The 18,046-nt window shown below is 43.4% G+C and overlaps 1 protein-coding gene across 3 annotated transcripts in view; it reads right to left on the bottom strand.

The window, feature by feature from the left end:
• GPRIN3 (GPRIN family member 3) overlaps nucleotides 1–18,046 on the bottom strand; it is a 480,938-nt gene that overhangs the window by 168,427 nt on the left and 294,465 nt on the right. For all 3 annotated transcript variants that reach the window (XM_085635444.1, XM_085635434.1, XM_085635425.1), the window contains one exon: nucleotides 16,376–16,550. The gene's annotated coding sequence lies outside the window, so the exon portion shown is untranslated. The remainder of the gene's footprint in view (nucleotides 1–16,375; nucleotides 16,551–18,046) is intronic.

Genomic DNA, 18,046 nt, shown 5'->3' with positions numbered 1-18,046 from the left:
GCCTCTTTTTAAATAATTTTAGTTACATTTTCTTTTAATAACACACCGTATTTTCCTTTAAGGAAAATGGGCTGAATTTGGAAAACAAATTGCTTTTTTCAAAACAATAATAGACATCATGGTGTGCTGACCCGTGCAGGCCACCATCCCGGTGATGGCTGCAATTCCTAGTGAGTAACAAATTGCGACCTGCCTCATTAATATTTATGAGGTAGGCCAATTTATGACCCACTAGGAATCGGTATTTAGGGACCTGACCTGACCTATTAGTACATAAGTCAATTCGCAAAATACCCCACTGGTCGCATAAATACTGGTCACCAGACATTCACAGGTTTTAACTATACAATGGTACAAAACATCTTGATCACATCCAGCCTTCTAAACACACAGATCACACATGCTCTAAACCAATTTAATGAATGGGACAAACTGTCAACACTCAAAAACAACAGGTCAGGACAGCAGTAAATGAGCCCAGGATCTTCCTGGCAGACTAGACCTTCAGAAAAGACTGGTCATTGATAATGTGGCTCTGCACACAAGACTAGCTGATACTCAAAACCTAAACGGCTAAACATCTTTCTGACAATTTGTTAATTGAGATACAGACTCTGTTCAGTTGGGAATGTCTACATAAGGTCTAGATGAGATAAATAAGGTGATCACTGAAAACAAAGAGTTTTTAATGCAGAGTAGAAAAACAAATTAAAGAAGGGTGTTGCCAGGTTTTCTCATGAGAGTTTATCTTTACATCATGGATGAATACTACAAAGATAATACAGATAAAAACATTCAAAGGGCACTATGGGCTGTCTCAGGGGGGAATATGGCTAGAAATCGAAGTCCGTAGCCGAGCATGAGCAGTGACAACTCAAATACAGTTCCATATCAACAACAAACATTTCAAAGGGAATGCAGCTCTTACCCCCACCACACAGACACCGCCCGCCAATGCCATGCTGACCACCGCAACCTTGACCCTATGCTCTGAGACATTTCCACAGCACTGTCATTTCAACAACTACCATGCAGGCTCCTTTTTTAGGCAGAGGAAGAGCAAGAGGGAGGAGACAAAACAAGCAGCAGGAGACTTTCACCTTCACTCTGACGGACCATGAGTCGAACCAGACAGCAACAGGCCATGACCAGCCAAGAGACCAACTAGAGGTTAATCTCAGTGACAGGATTCTCACTTAGAGGGAAATGAACTTCCTCAATAAAGGCCATGATTTTGTCACCACTTAACAGGGTGACATTTCTCCATTCGCACTGAATTTGCATGTCTCTTTACAAAGATACAACTTAATGCCACTCTGGCTCCACTGAAGTGATGGAGCCCAGCAAGTAAAACACAGTTTCAGAAAGAAGTCCACCTTCAATCCCAAACCACAGAGTATCTAGCCAGAGGTACACACTTTTGAAAAGGCTGTTCTCAAGGATGTTGAGAAGGTGGTAAGGGATCACAAGTTTTCCCTTATGCAATCTTTTTAATGAAGAGATGAATCTTTCGAATGAAGAGATGGGACCCTTGGCAATAATCCTCAGATTACTATAAAACCAGAAGACAAGAGTAGAGCTTTAGTTCCCCTATGCACTAAAGACTTCAGACAGGAGTGCTACAAAAACTGAACAATAAACAATGTTAGCAGAAGATTTATAAGGACTGTACAAATATGGTGAATGAAGCCTGACATTGGGCTTGGATCATGAAAAAAGCAGAATTCCTTCAAACCATGAATTCAACAACTCCCTACTTCCACATACTACCAAAAATACATAAGCACCAAACACCACCCCAAGGCAGAACCAGTGTTTCTGGGATAGGGTCTGTTTTTGAACCCCTCTCACAATTTACCGACTGGTTCTTAGGATGCCTGTTCACCACCATTCCTTCATACCTCAACCTCTTGTAAACCCTATATTTTGATGAGGCGAAAACTGCGCCAATGCCATGCATATTACAAGTTTCAGGACCACCAGCGGTGTCATGGAGGTTCTTCCTCCATGAAACTGCTGGCGGTCATTAAAAAATAAAACGGGGCCCTACAAGGACCCCTCCAGCCCCATGCATGGGGTGCCTGCAGGGAGGCACATGTTGTGCTCCTCTGTGTTCATGCACCCCAGATCCAGCATGGCATGGACTTCACAGCCCATGCCGTGCCAGAACGTGGTGTGGCGGTCCTGTGGCAGTGCCTTTCTAAGGCATGCATAGGTGCCTTTGAAAGGCACTGCCGCAGGACGGCCACTCTGCCCGCCCACCAGACCACAAAAAACTTGTAACCTGGCAGGCGGCAGTTCTGTTTGGCAGTCCTGGAGTGGGGCGGTGGCGTGTCGGCCCACTCTTGGACTGCCAAACTCGTAATTGGGCCATAAATCTGCCAGACGGGCTCCATAAATGCTTTGCACGTCATGGTGTGCTGCATAGCCTAAAGATCACACAGCTTTCCTGGCCTCCTTAGTAACGTGTCATAGTAGTAGATACCAATGGGGGATTGTAGACTTCTAGTTATCCTCACAAATGTGACGAACATTGTCAACTGTACCCCTTGCTCAGTTTCACAGGTAACTTTGAATGTTCAGAAGCTCCTATTAATTATGTATTCTCTCCTATTTCCCTGATATACACTATACTTACATGTACCTCTTGCCTTGATTGCATGCATTGTTAGGACATACATCCAACAAAGTGTGCGTATGATAACCGTTTGATTCTGAATTAAGGTATGCGTGTGTCATCTCCACTGCGTATTTCACATGCTTATTCACTTAGGGGACAGAGTCTGCTATTTAGCTAGTTATATTAAATCACTTGAAATCACCTATTTTGCTAGCATTCACCTACCGCCACTAAACTTCTGTGCAGAGAGGGTAAGGTCTTCCTTCCTTGATAAGGAAGTTTGGTTTCCCAAGTCATTGTGCTTGGTGAGTACCCTTGCTTAGCTAGGAATATTCTGTGTGGTTTTGTATTTGATAGGAGGACATAGCCCAAGGCTCCTAATCCTCCTTGTTCTCCTTTTGTGATTTAAAGCACATAAGAGTAATCATTATGGTGGAGGAAACTATCTGGGAAAATCAGGGAATGCTTCTGATTGAAGCTGAATATGGGAGGTAGGAGGGCTGTGAAGGAAATAGGTTATAGAAAAAAAAAGCTGAAGACACATCTATTTAAAGTAAACTACATTAACTCCTTAACCACAGCGCGAATTTCGCCGCGGTGCGGGAGTTCTAAAGAGTGGGCGGGGCTGCATCGGCCAACGGTCGTGCACAGCACTGGGCAGGTAGTGCTCCCGACGTGAGCACGGAATGGGTTAAAACCCAGTTAACAGTCCGCTTCTAGTTTCAGAACCCAGAAGCCACGAATAAAAAAATCAAATAGAGAAAGTGAAAATGAAGCTGGACTGGGGAAGGGGATCCATTGAACAGGAACACCACAAGGTAAGACGCAATTTGCGAAATAGAGTGAAATGCAATGTAATGTAATGGTTGAGTTAAAGTAGTTTGAAGTGAGGAAACGGAGTCAGAAGATGAAATACATAGAGAATCCTAGTGGGAGAAAATGAAGTAGGAACTGAATTTTCTGTAGGGGTAAGGGCCTGAAAATAATGGACCTGATCCCAAGTTATTTGGAGGAATAGGTTCTATTTATCGAACCTGGTAAATAAAAATGCCCTGGGTATGTTATTTATCGGGTGTAATTAGTAGCACCTAATGTGAGCTTTTGGGGAATAACATGCAAATATTGATACTTAATGCACCAAGTTCTTTATTGTATGGAGAATAACATCCACTTCCCCTCTTGAATTCCAGCTGGTTTTATCAGCCTAACTTTTATGAAGGATGATATATTGAACACACCCTGTAATTACCAGGTGCATTAAATACCACCCAACTCGGAATTCTGAACCCAATCAATGCTTAATTTGCAAACAATTGAGAGCCAGGGCCCTTCTCAGTAGACCACTGCAGCCTGCACCACACATTACCCTGCCAGCGCTGCCAATGACAGTTCCAACATAACCCCTAACCATTGCACTCCTAACAGTGGCACAATTCAGAATACTTCAGGCCACACAAAGCTATATTAATGACATGAGAGGATGGTATTATTAATTTTCAATGCGATTTGACTTAAAAAACACGGTTGTTGCTCCGATCTCAAAATTAAGCAGACAGCGCTGCCATGTGGTGGACTGTCACTAGAACCTGTGCTGACAATTAAGTGCTGGTACCTAGCACCGGAAATCCCCGGCTCCAATTAAGCACTGCCCCAGTGTAAACAAACGTTTGCAGAGGAGTGGAAATACTGGGCCAACTCGGAATCAGGACCAATGTATTTTGCAAGTTTTGTAATACTGCAAGGCAGGCTTGTCAGAAAGCTTTGTGGGGCATGTGACAAAATCTTTTGTGGGGTCCTCTCTGCTTTGTAATCCAAGAAGCACCTCATTATTACAAAAAAACACAGCTGGTGCCACCAAGCGGTTTGTTTGCATTAGCTGTATAGTTAAAGAAAAGGTCAAATTTGCTTTTAAATATTTAGTAGAGGAGTAAGGAGCCTCAATGAGCAGGGATCCCAGGGCAAAGAGCAGCAGCCATTTTCCTTTGTGAGGGCCTTGATGCAAGACACATTTAAGAGAAACACTAGAGATGTGCTGCGCAAACAGAGAAATTGGAATCCAAGACCATGTGAAGGTTGCACCAAAATAAGAACAGAGCACAAGAAACTGGAGAAAAAAAAGAAAGATATCTGACAGAAATAAGGGTTTGAGCACGAGCAGAAAGCTCAGTTTTAGTCGTAGTAAAATCCTAGATTGGAGGATATCCAATAGGCGATAGCAGATAAGCAAGTGGACATTGTGTCATGTAGTGCTGCGTTTGGAAAATGAGAAGCAAACGAAATATGTGAAATATCTGCGTGGAAGCCATAAGATCAGAGAAAGGAGGATGTAATGGCAGAAGGGGAGGGCACTTGTTATATGTGCGTGTGGAATAGGCATAATACAGTGATTTTAAACAACCAGTCACATTGGACATGCTCTTTTGGATTGACATTATAAGTAGAGATGATACTGTCAATAAAGGGGTCCCCCATACAGATTAGAGATTTCCCATATTAGAACACGTCATCCCGACGTTGATGGGCTGACGTCTAATGGGCAGTGGCTTCGTTTATTCTATACAGTGCCAGTATAATGAGCCTCCATACGGGACGCCCATGCGCTGGCGATTAGCTGTTCCCTTTTTTGCGCATGCGTATTGCGGGCAAGTTTGCACGCATGCGCTTCCGTACCTGACCTTATGAAACGCCCCGGAAGGAGGGATGACCCAGGCACCTATGAGCTTCACTATTTTAAGCCCCCCGTCCCGCTGCCTTTAATGCATTACTGGCTGGCGGTTGGACGCGGTAGGTGCAAGGGTGCAGGCACCTGTTACAGGAGTGTGTATTTAACGGATAATGGGTACTAGGTTACGGAGCCATTCTTCGCATGTTATGATTGTAACCTATGTTTAACTGTGCCTATTTTTTGTAATGTTTTTTCTAGTAGCCCGACAAGGTGCGGGCGTCCAACGCTCATAGCCATTGGAGCGACTCTCGTTCAAACGGGAGGTAAGAACACCACGAGGAATGGTTACTTTTACGTTTAGAATGATGGGTTGTGATGCTTGTGGTTTTTAGTGAGTGAAGGGGTTCCTTATGTGTGGCAGTGCAGTACTTTATGAGTAGGGATGTATTACATCCTTCCTGCAACATGGCTCCCCTGATGACTTGACCCGCCACTATATATTTTCCTGGCCTTCCCCCACGTCCTGAGTTTAACCAGGGAGTTTCTTATCCTCATTTGGTCTCGTGCTTTTTAACTTTCCTTTTTGACATTGGTATGTTGTGCACACAACAGTGGCACACTACGTTGCATTAAGCTAGTCTAATGCACGTCCTATGTGTCTTCTTCTTCGTTCCCTTTCTTGTCCTATGTTTTGATCAGGAGCAGCATAATGGCCTGCCCTGACAAGTATTTTGGGTATTTACCTTTTATCTTTTATTCACGTGCACTTCACTATTCTTCTTATATCCTGGTCCTGATGAAGCGCCAATGACCTTAGCGGCAACAGAGGACCGAAACATGTTGACCGTTTTTATGATACCTAGGCATAATGTGCCATTTGGGATTATATTCTAATTAAGAGTTTTTATTCTGCCAAGAGGGCTACTACATCAATATAACCTTCTATAGGTTACCCCTTGTCAGTCTTAATTCACTATGCACGCACTTTGTTACCATTACATAGGACACACACCCTCAAGCACCATCCAGTATGTGTTATAAGATCTCCGATAAAGCGACCCTTCGGGGAACCCGTTGGGAATTGCAGCGCCAGCCCAACGAGGAGAAAATGCCTGATGATAAAGCATGACACCTCTCGGGGTGTGTGAGGGCAACAAGAGGTAAGACATGTTCTTTCCCCTGTTTGATGGGCCGCCCTACTTAGGACTCTCTCTTTTTTGCCTTTTCTTATCATAAGGCATATGGGTGATTTATTGGACCCTGCCTTTGGAACCGTGTCCTTTATTTGTTGTAAATGTAACTTTGGGGAGCATGGACACTGGACCATTAATTGGCTCCCTGGTCCCCCGTCTTCCCTTTTTTGATAGAGTAGTAGCATGGCGGCGCAGCCGAGGGACCTACAGTCTTTTCTATCCCTTCTGTTTTCCATTCCTTATCACACACGAGACCTGCACACTTCTAGGACGGGAGGCTTCAAGGAATAAACATTTATACCCTTCCCTTTTTTGGGGTGTAAGTGGTGGCGGCCCCATTTTAGGATGGGAGGCTTCAAGGAATACACACTAGGGATACTTTCCCCTCTCTGGGGTTTAAGTGGTGGTGGCCCCTTCCCCCTCCTCTCCCCTCCTTTCTTTAATTTCCCGCTTATTTCTTGTGATAGCAACAGAACATAGTAACTCAAGTTTGTTATATGTGTATGTGGTAAAGGCATAATACCGTGATTTGAAACTACCAGTCACACTGGACATGTTCTTTTGGATTGACATAATAGAGATGATACTGTCAATAAAGGTGTCCCCCTATACAGATTAGAGATTTCCCATATTAGAACACGTCATCCCGACATTGATTGGCTGACGTCTAAAGGGCAGTGGCTTTGTTTATTCTATAGAGTGCCAGTATAATGAGCCTCCATACAGGACGCCCATGCGCTGGGGATTAGCTGTTCCCTTGTTTGTGCATGCGTATGCGGGCCAGTTTGCACGCATGCGCTTTCGTACCTGACCTTATGGAACGCCCCGGAAGGAGGGATGACCCAGGCACCTACGAGCTTCACTATTTTAAGCCCTCGTCCCGCTGCCTTTAATGCATTCCTGGCTGGCGGTTGGACGCGGGAAGTGCAAGGGTGCAGGCACCTGTTACAGGAGTGAGTATTTAATGGATAATGGGTACTAGGTTACGGAGCCCCCTTCTTCGCATTTTATGGTTGTAACCTATGTTTAACTGTGCCTATTTTTGTAATGATTTTCTAGTAGCCCGACAAGGTGCAGGCGTCTAACGGCCACAGCCATTGGAGTGACTCTCGTTCAAACGGGAGGTAAGAACACCATGAGGGATGGTTACTTTTACGTTTAGAATGATGGGTTGTGATGCTTTTGGTTTTTAGTGAGTGAAGGGGTTCCTTATGTGTGGCAGTGCAGTACTTTACGAGTAGGAATGTATTACATCCCTCCTGCAACATGGCTCCCCTGATGACTTGACCCGCCACTATATATTTTCCTAGCCTCCCCCACGTCCTGAGTTCAACGAGGGAGTTACTTATCCTCATTTGGTCTCGTGCTTTTTAACTTTCCTTTTTGACATTGGTGTGTTGTGCACACGACAGTGGCACACTATGTTGCATTAAGCTAGTCCAATGCACGTCCTATGTGTCTTCTTCTTCTTTCCCTTTCTTGTCCTAGGTTCTGATCAGGAGCAGCATAATGGCCCACCCTGACAAGTATTTTAGGTATTTACCTTTTATCTTTTATTCACGTGCACTTCACTATTCTTCTTATTTCCTGGTCCTGAAGAAGCGCCAATGACCTTAGCAGCAACAGAGGCGCAAAACATGTTGACCGTTTTTATGATACCTAGGCATAATATGCCATTTGGGATTATACTCTAATTAAGAGTTTTTATTCTGCCAAGAGGGCTACTACATCAATATAACCTCTATAGGTTACCACTTGTCAGTCTTAATTCACTATGCACACACTTTGTTACCCTCACACAGGACACATATCCCACACAACCTCATGCACCATCCGGCATGCCTTAAAAGATCTCCAATAAAGCGACCCTTCGGGGGACCCGTTGGGAATTGCAGCACCGGCCCAACGAGGAGCAAATGTCCGATGATGAAGCATGACACATCTTGGGGTGTGTGAGGGCAACAAGAGGCAAGACATGTTCTTTCCCCTGTTTGATGGGCCCGCCCTACTTAGGACTCTTTCTTTTTTGTCTTTTCTTATCATAAGGCATATGGGTGACTTATTGGACCCTGCCTTTGGAACAGTGTCCTTTATTTGTTGTAAATGTAACTTTGGGGAGCATGGACACTGGACCATTAACTGGCTCCCTGGTCCCCCTTCTTCCCTTTTTTGATAGAGAAGGGGAGGGCATCCAGACAGAGATAATGAAGAAGACCAGAGTAGAAGAGTGTTTGACGAAGTTGTATATGCCCACTGAACAGAGTAGGAATGATTGGAAAGATAAGAAGAGAACCAAAAAGAGTCTTGGACCAAATGGGAAAGAGAGGAAAGAGTGCAAGAAGAATAGGACGATCCATCATCTCAAAAGCTGTGGACAGATTTGTTCGCCTAATTATACAATGTATTATGATAGTGAGATTAAAGCTACTTTGTGATGGCTAGGAGAGGTCTCAGTACAGTTTTCTGAGTGAGCAAAAGATTGATGAGGGGGAAGGGAGTGTGCAGTATAGAAGGCATATGGTGATGCATGACGTATTCTAGTAATACAGAGTGATAAATGGGCATGACAATTAGGGGTGGGCGGAATTTGCGGAATTAACCTTCGCAAATTATCGCGAGAATGTTTAAAATTATCGCAAACAAGCAGAAATATCGCGAAGATGCGGAAGTTTTTTTCCGGCATGTTCGCGAGATTTTCTGCATGGTTGCGGGTCGCCAACTTACCCATGTGGTTGCTTGCGGGCGCGGCCATCTTGTTTTGAGTTGTTCTCGCGGTGCATGATCGCGAGAAGAAAGACGTGATCGCGCGACGCATGACGTCACTGCGGGCGCGAACTGTCGCGAGACAGCGCAAATGGCTAAAAACAATACAACATCTCATGGAGAACGCGACCGGATCAAGAAAACTTGTCGGCGAACGCAGGGATTCAGGTAAGGCGATCGCGCGCGCGCGAGAATGTATCATTTTACAGCGCGAGCAAGAAACAAATTATCGCCAAGCTGCGGAAACCGGAATTTTTGACATTTTCGCGCTCTCCGCGGAACGCAAAAATGTCAAATTATCGCAATTTCCGCGAACGGAATGAAATTTTTGCCCAGGCCTAATGACAATAAGGCAAAAAGCGGTAAGGAGAGTAAAAAGAGTTTTTGAGTTGAGGAAATACAACTGTGTCCTTAAATGAAAGAGGTAAGGAACATGAGACCAAGATAGTTTGAAAATTGCACTAATATGAGGAAGAAGACATGGTAAAATTAGTGACTTAAAGGATGGGTACTTAAAATACGAATGGGTAAAGATTAGCTTGTTTCCCCCCCTTTTTTAGGTCAAGACTGGGCAGCGCTTGCACAGATCTGCAGCATGCTGTACTGGAGTATGGCATAGAAGCCCTGCCCACTCTCCGCCCATATTTGTCATTGGCTTGTGTCCTTGCCCTTCACAAATGCTGGCTTCTGATTCGTTAATAAGCTTGTTAGTCCCGTCTTAGTACCGCCTTGTCTTCATTTGCAACCTCCCATGAGAACTGGCCCTTTTACTTCAGTTGTTACATGGTACTTTTTTTGAGTCTGTAAGCACTATTTTCTCTAATGAGTTTCTCCTACTGCAGGCACGATATGCTTTCTTGCAACATTCAGCGCGCCATGGGGGCTTTCATTTTCCGAAAACCTCAGGACAATGGAGGACGCTTCTTTGAATAGGTCTTGCATTTGTAAGAGTTTGAGCTATTAATGTGTTTTATTTGTGTTAATTAGCAAAACAGATAAATAATAGGCATTGTGATTTGCAATGACAAATAGCTTAAACTCTCTCAAATGTGAGATCTATTGCATTACAAATGCTTGTTTGTACCCCTGCAGTGCAGCATCAGCAACAAATACGTGGAAAAAGGGTGCAACAACATGTGGGTGCACACAAAGACTATCTCGCAATGGGCCAGCAATGGGACCCGAGAGAAAGTCGAGTTGCCTCTTCTTTGTATTTGGCATTTTATGATCAGTACAAACAGGAGTGGTGACTTCAAGAAAGTAACGTTAATCTAGTTTCTTTTCACTTTTATTACCCTAAAAATGCATCGAAATTTGTTGATTCGGTTAATGTATATACTGTAGAAATATTAATTTCTATATTTGATTGCTAGGCCCTGCAGAAGTGACAATTATGTATGAAAACTCATAAAAATCGAGTTGGCCTCTCTATTTATGCTCATTTATAGCAACACTAATTAAGAGCCTTAATTTTGAAAATGAACTAATATCGTGACAATGAACATATCATTAAGTTTTTCAGTAACCTCAACTAAAGTCTTTGTTTTACTCCTGTCTGAATGAAGGCGCACATGCATGTGTATATGTCATGAAGTAAAGGCAGCCCAGTGTTATGATGCATGAGTGTCCAAGTATGTACGCACATGTGCATGACAGTGTTATTTACTGTTTCAAGATGGTGGACGCCTCTTGGAGAGGTAAATACAAAATGAACTGATAGCACTTTTTATGGCATGCCTTCACAGCGTAGCTGTCACCAGACAATTATGTGACCATTTCTAGAGAGGGACATTGGCTCCACCCATATGGTGGGAGCTAGAAGTACATGTTTTGATTGGGCAGAAGGTGGTGCTTCCATTAAAAAGTGCTTGTCCTCCATACAGATGTGATAATTTTGTTTATTCATCCAGCTGCCTGACTTTGATCTTTCAGGGGCACACTCATAACATTCTAATGCTGTTAAGCTGTCTTAAATACCTAGACAATGTATGGTGTTATTCTCTGGCAGCAGTACAGATGGGAGGAGGGCAGTCAAATGCTACATGGATATTTAGCTCTGGCTTGACAGTGCAACTGCCTCCTGACCTTTTACCTGCAACAATTTTATGTTACAGTTCTTTGCTTCCACACAAATACATATCCATTTCCATGCTATTTATGTTCAATCTTTATATTACCATGCAACATTCCTTTAAAGCCAGAACTATTTGCATTGCCAATAATTGTTAAAGGTGGAGTAGCCTGCCAACAATTGAAAGCGGTTGAGCCTTACAGAAATTTGAAAAAAATGCTTCTTTTAAAGGACCACAACAGGAGATGTGTAGTAATAACAGCTTTGTGGGAGGAGGAACTGGTGTGGGAGAAATTAATGCAGAGAAGGAGTTTAAGGTAGGGGATGAAATAAAAGAATGAAATAAAATACATAGAAAGCAGGGGTGTCGGAAACGATGGAAGAGCTGTGGGAGGTATATGGAGGAGAGAGCAACAAGGAACGTGGTGGGGTTGGTAATTAGGGGAGAAGCAGCACACAAGGGAGATGAGCGAAAGAAAAATAAATAAGTAGTAGCCTGAATGTGAGCAGTAGAAGGCTACAAGTCATTTAATCGAAAGAAGAGGAAGGAACGCCATCAAGTTGGAGGCATCAACATGAGCTGGACAAGAAAGCCAACCAACCATGAGCAATGGGCAGGCACAAAGCCCAGTATAGGTTTCTGTATTGCCAACAACAGACAGCTCAAATCTGTTCTAGGGGATAGATACTAGAAAATAATATTAGGGTATAAGTGGATGAAACAGACAAGTTATATTTTGTGGATACATGCTCTCTGACAGATGACCAAAGCAGTTTCTTGCCACAATTAGAAACAGAAATTAAAATAAATTCAAAGAGTACAATTGGACGCCCTTTTTGAGAACAGAGAGTTTTACAAAAAAATGTTATTTCTGTATAGTTGTTTTCCAGGAATGTTTCTTACAGCAGGCATATTTGAAGTGTCACCTCTTTGCAAACCTCTCACAATAAAACTGCTTTTGGGAAGGAAAGAAAATAGAGGAATACATTGTGATAGGTTACTACAGTGTAACCTGCCCTACGGTTAGATGGTGTTGTGACTATGTGGAAATTATATTCCCCTTAAAAGCTGCTTTATTTAGGGTAGATAAATGTTTTTGGGGTATTCTGCTCTCCCTTCCCTTGTGTTTGAAGGAAATTGGTGACCCTTTGCATTGTGAGGATGCGGTGGGGAGGAGTTTGTGATGCAAATGAACTTATGAGTGGGCGGATCAAGAGAAAATGCCTCTTCATTTGCCTACTCCACCTCCTTTTGTGGGGTTTAATTCTCATTAGAACATTGGAATGTGGAGCACTCCATTGTAGACAATGGAGTGCTCCATGCTTCTACGGGCCGGTAAAGGCCCGCAGAGCAACATTCCAATGTTTTACAAAAGATTCTCGAAGTTCGAGGGGATTTAAATCCCCTCGAGCTTCGAGAAGCCTTTGTTTAATTTGTTAGAACATTCTGCCCTCTAGTGGCAGCCTTCGGCTCGGGCCTTTAACGCTGCAGCGGGCCTTTAATAGCCGGTATAGCCCGCTACGGCGGGCTATAAGGCTATAATAATTGTAAACAGTTGGGACATAGAACTGTACAATAGTAAAAGCATTTCCTCCTCTCCTACCAGTTAGTCTTTAGTGGATACCTTGTAGGCCTAACTGGAGCTGTTTCACCTATAAATGTAGACTATAGGCTATAATTGACTTTGTGAATCGGGCCAAGGTTGCTTATGTCTAAATATTCAGGGCTGCCTAATTACAATGTCAGAACTGTCCCATTTAAACCAACTTATATATTTGCATGTGTTAATACACAGATTCCAGTCTGAATAAAGTTTCAGCAATCAGGATGCCTATGCTCCTGTACTCGTACATCCCTGCCCAAAGGCTTGCTCCGCCTCCACACCAACCAATAGGAATTGAGTAAATAAAAGCAACTCAAAGCAGCACTCTCCCACACCTCAAAGACTAATCTTTTTGAAGCCCATATGGGGCTTGGAAAATTCTTCCTCAATGTCATAACAGCAGAAGAATATGCAAAGAGTTCTGGGAAGGGTAGGGTAGGAATACTGGAGCCAAAGAAGAGTACACAAAGATGGAGTTTTTATCTTCAGACTATTATCACTACAGAAGCACACATAAAAAAGCATCAAGCTGCAACTCCAACTTGATTAACTTAAATCTGACAAAAATATAATTGCACTAAGAATATTTGATGGAGTTCACTAAACTAATTATTTTTCTGAAACGGTTCTGCTTGTTTTGGAAATGACGTAATGGAACATTAACTTTCTTAAACAATTGATCTACTTATGTAAAAACATAAAAAGAGGGTCCTGATTGCCCCAAATGCATAAAATGTGTCATTGCTTGGTATTTTATGTGTGCCTATTTTACAAAGACACTTGTTGGGTAGCATACTAGCTCTGAGGCTGTTAGCTCTGTGAGTTGTTCATTGCGATTTTGGGTTAAAATGGTAGAAGAAAATAGCCTGACCTGTGAGGTACCATAAGACTAATAACTCCATATAACAACAAAGACAGAGGTGACATTGGTATACCATAGGACTGGCCGTAGTGGGCATCGGGCATTTTACTGGGAGGCTGGAAGGGTGGGGCCGGTTTTACAGCAGTGGGGGCTGTTTCTGCAATATCGTCTCCTAGTAACAAAAGCTGCAATTCTTCACACTTGCACCCCTGCCCCCTCCCTCTGGGTGTGTGAGGGGGGAGGGATGGTTCTACAACCAGCCCCCTGGGTTGCTTTGGGTTCCAGTCCGGCCCTGCTTGCAGCAAACAAATCTCTAGGCCCTGCCATAGCTGCCAACTTTCAGATTTCTTATGTGACATTCCATACTTTATGTGTGACACTAAATGTAAACCTTCATTGTGATTAAAACCATGGGAAAAAATCCCTCAAATGCACTGGCACTGAGGTAGTGCTGCATGGCTGCCAATGGTTTGTTTAGCTTGGGTATGTGTAGCTTTTCCAGTTTGCCAGTGTACTTATGAGTAACATTTCTATGTCGTAGCTGTGGCAGATTATTGTGAGGTAAGCTAAGTCGTAATATCAAAGTAACAAAGACTTGAAAGAGGCACCAGAGAGCTCCCTTTATTGAAATATTTGAAATGAGTGCAAGTGAGTGCCTACTCATTTTAACAGATGCAATTGAACAGCAGGCAACCGAGCCGGCATCTCGTCACCTCCCTCGTGTGTAGTATGTATATGCGTATGCATGGGTGCGTACGTCTGTTAGTCTGTATGGAGCACGGTTTGATCCTTCTACAGCAGGGATGCTCAAAGTACGGCCGGGGGGCGCATGCGGCCCTCCTGAGCTTTAATTGAGGCCCCCTGGTGAACAGCAACACTGGCCTGTTGTTCACTTGACAGTGCTAATGCAAGGGTCTGCTCATCGCAGCTGCTTCAATACCTAAGGTGCCAGTAAAGACATCAGCCGCCAGGGAAGCTCACATGCCACCCCAGATGATGCTGTAAACGCAGCTCGATGGTCGCAGTCTCTCTCTGCTTTACTCTCACAGTGCAGGTGGTCAAGGCACTAAAATGCCGGATTAAGGTATTTTAATGCACTGGTGTGGACCACCACATTAAAATGCGTTAGTCTAATGCCTGATGCGTGGTACTTGGCAGGGCTGCCCTGTCCTTTGCAATTAAATGCTATGAAACCAGCAGAAGGTGATTAGATGGAAACGAGTATGAGTTCCTCATTCAGGGGCTCCTTACAAAGGAGGCAAAGACTTTTGGACGATATATGAAGAACTGATTTATATTTTGCCGTTTCTACACACTAGTCACTGCATAGACTGATTCTGTTTATTGCTAGTTATTTCTATCTAACCACAAGAAGGGTTATAAAGAGTTTGTGATAGTGTAAAATGGGGAGAGTGCTACATTACGACTACTGCATTTATTGTGCCAGTTGTACTTTTTACTGCAGGCAAAATACTGATCACAACTTGTGACCAGTATTTTTGTGACCAGTACATAATTTTCCAAACCAACCTACGTACAAAAGAGTTGCATAAAAAAATTCAGATTTGCAGTGAGTCGCCATTCGACATACCTCATGATAATTCATGATGTAAGTCACAATATTTCACATGGACCACAGTCTATTCCTTTTACTGGCACAAAAGGGATGGCACTTTTGCAAATGGGTTACCACTCCAACCTGAGGTTTGGCAACCTTTCAGTGGTTTACGACTGATATTTTGGTCCTAAATATTTTTTACATGGGATAATATACCAACAACACACCCTTTTCAAAAAGAGATTTTTTTATCCATTTCTAAACCCATTTTAGGAGTTGGAAAAAGTTACTGACTTGTAGAATTGGTTTAATACATTTCAAAAAGCATTATTTGCAGTCACAAACTCAGAACCTGAGAGTTTGCAACCACAAAAATGCTTTGAACATCTCGTCCTTTTTTTTCAGTGCAGGGGCATTAGTTGGCATGCTCCTGAAGCAGCTGCACTGTGGGCCATATTTATCAAAGGTTTGCATCGGTTATGCCCTATGCAACGGGGTCAAGCGTGACACAACCCTTAACTGGGATTTATCAAGCCATGCAAGGCCATCTTGTATGGCCCTGAGTGGCTTGATAAATCTGGAGTAACGCAACACAGCGCAGATCGCTGCTTTGCATCACTTTGCCCCCAGGGAGGCATTCCATGGGTAGTGTATGGGTGTACCCACCCAAAACCAATAGATTTAGACCAATTCCCAGATCTACCCTTGATGGTAGACCTGGGAATGGGCCAACCCTGCTATGCATTCTCAGGTGAGGCACAACAAAGAGAAATATATATTTTTCTCCTCGTTTTAACCTCTTTCAGTGTGCTGCAGCACACATAGAAAAAGTAAAATGCCTCAGGGGATTGCTTTTGTGCAGGAAGGTGTTCCAGAACATGAGGTTTGATCAACAAGCAGTATAAATAATGATTACAACCTCCAGGAAGGTTGTTAATTTCAACACAAGAAAGTGAACTCACTCTAGAAAAATCTCCAGATCTCTGTTTCTTGATCCTTTTGCAGACAGAGTCAGAAACGTAACAAAAATAGTCTGTACCTCTTCATGTGCGTGGGTGCCTGGTCAAATTGTTCAGTGTGAGAGGTGAAGCATACAGTTTCATGGCTTCATTTCACATACTTCTTCCTACTGCTTCCTGCCGGGCTTCCTCTTCCAACATCGTCACGCGCTGCCAGGTCGGGTCTTAAAGTGGTCGACCATCTTGTGTCAATACCTGAGGACCAAGTAAATGAAGCTATATTAGTCACTTTCTTGTAGATGCTCAATATACTTAAATGAGAATTTTAGATCAAATAAAATAGCAACTTCTTTGACTCAAGAATTTGTGCAGGAAATGGTAGTGGTGTATCAAGGGGGAGGCGGGGTGGTACGAGTTTTTGGTGCAGCGCCACCCCTCGGCTCCTACCCGCGGCCATCATGGGGCGGCAAAGACACCAATCATCAGCAATACCCCCCCCACGCCCCTTCATGCAGCCCAGGGGCGTAACACAGGCCCCCGCATCCGCCGCGGGGAGGGGGGGGCCCAAGCTCCAGGGGGTCCCCTCAGCACAATGCTCTGGCCCGGGAGCACCTGATTGAGCCCCGAGGGGGCCCCTCCACATACCTTGCAGGGGGGCCCCCTCAAGTTACATTACGCCACTGATGCAGCCGCAGTGAGGCGTCAAACACAGGAGCTGCCATGGACGGCAAAAGGTCTAGCTACACCACTGGGAAATGGGTTTCTTCTTTTACAGCTATGCACACAAGCCTGAGAGTATGAAACATCTGTTAACATCAGGAACATAGTTTTAATGAGGTGAGGTTGTTGGAGTTGCCTGATATATATTAATGCCACCACTCAGCATCTCTGATTAAGTAGTGGTCACTAAAGCACTGGGGATTTTCTCATATTTAATAAGTAGGTGGAAGTGTTGAAGGCCCAAAGACACAGTGATAGCCTGATTCTGCCAGTATACAGGAAACACCACCCCGAGGATAGTGCTGTGATTAAAAAGCAAATAAATAGTTCATAAATGCTTTTGGCAATGTGTTTCATGTTTTGTGTGCAAAAGAGGTGTTGATAAATATGCCTTTTCATTGCCCTGTGCTGCTTACCTTTGGTTCATGTTCATAAAAAAAATCCCGAAATGACAACATTTTGCCGTGCGGTGTTATTAAGCCATATCCAGGGTATAATTCTAGCACAGGAGTTGGGCACAACGTCACTGGCCCAAAAAGTGAGCAGCTGTTGTTAATGGCATTTTTGTGTTTTGTGCTATTTTTTTCCAGCACAAAATCTGTCCTTGCATCCAAAATGAACCCAAGGACGAATTTTGCGTTAAAATAAAGCTCTAATTGACTGTTTTGCATTTTGTGTGATTTGTGTGAAATTTCACGTAAATATGCAAAAGCTAATTATGTATATTTTGCCCAACCCTAGAAATGAGTGTGGACGAAACTGACAATGTCTGCAAGACACACTCTTCTCTCTGTTTTAAAGGTCTTAAAAATGTTGCTTAGTTTGAAAAATATGGTGTTTTAAGTACTTCTAATGCACACCTGCTTCTCATATAATGTATTTTCAAAAGATTCTCCAGGGTGATTGTTGGGAAATCTGAAGTTCACCCCACCCAATCTTACTGACCAAGCTATGCCCCTGCTCGGTATCCACATTATGGTCTACTGAATCCATCCCCTCAAAGCTGGAGTTGCTTTCACTAAAATAAAAAA

Source organism: Triturus cristatus, chromosome 2_1 (assembly GCF_964204655.1).
Source record: "Triturus cristatus chromosome 2_1, aTriCri1.1, whole genome shotgun sequence".
Taxonomy (NCBI): domain Eukaryota; kingdom Metazoa; phylum Chordata; class Amphibia; order Caudata; family Salamandridae; genus Triturus; species Triturus cristatus.
The sequence above is the reverse complement of the archived record's forward strand: the minus strand, read 5'-3'. Positions and strand labels throughout refer to the sequence as shown.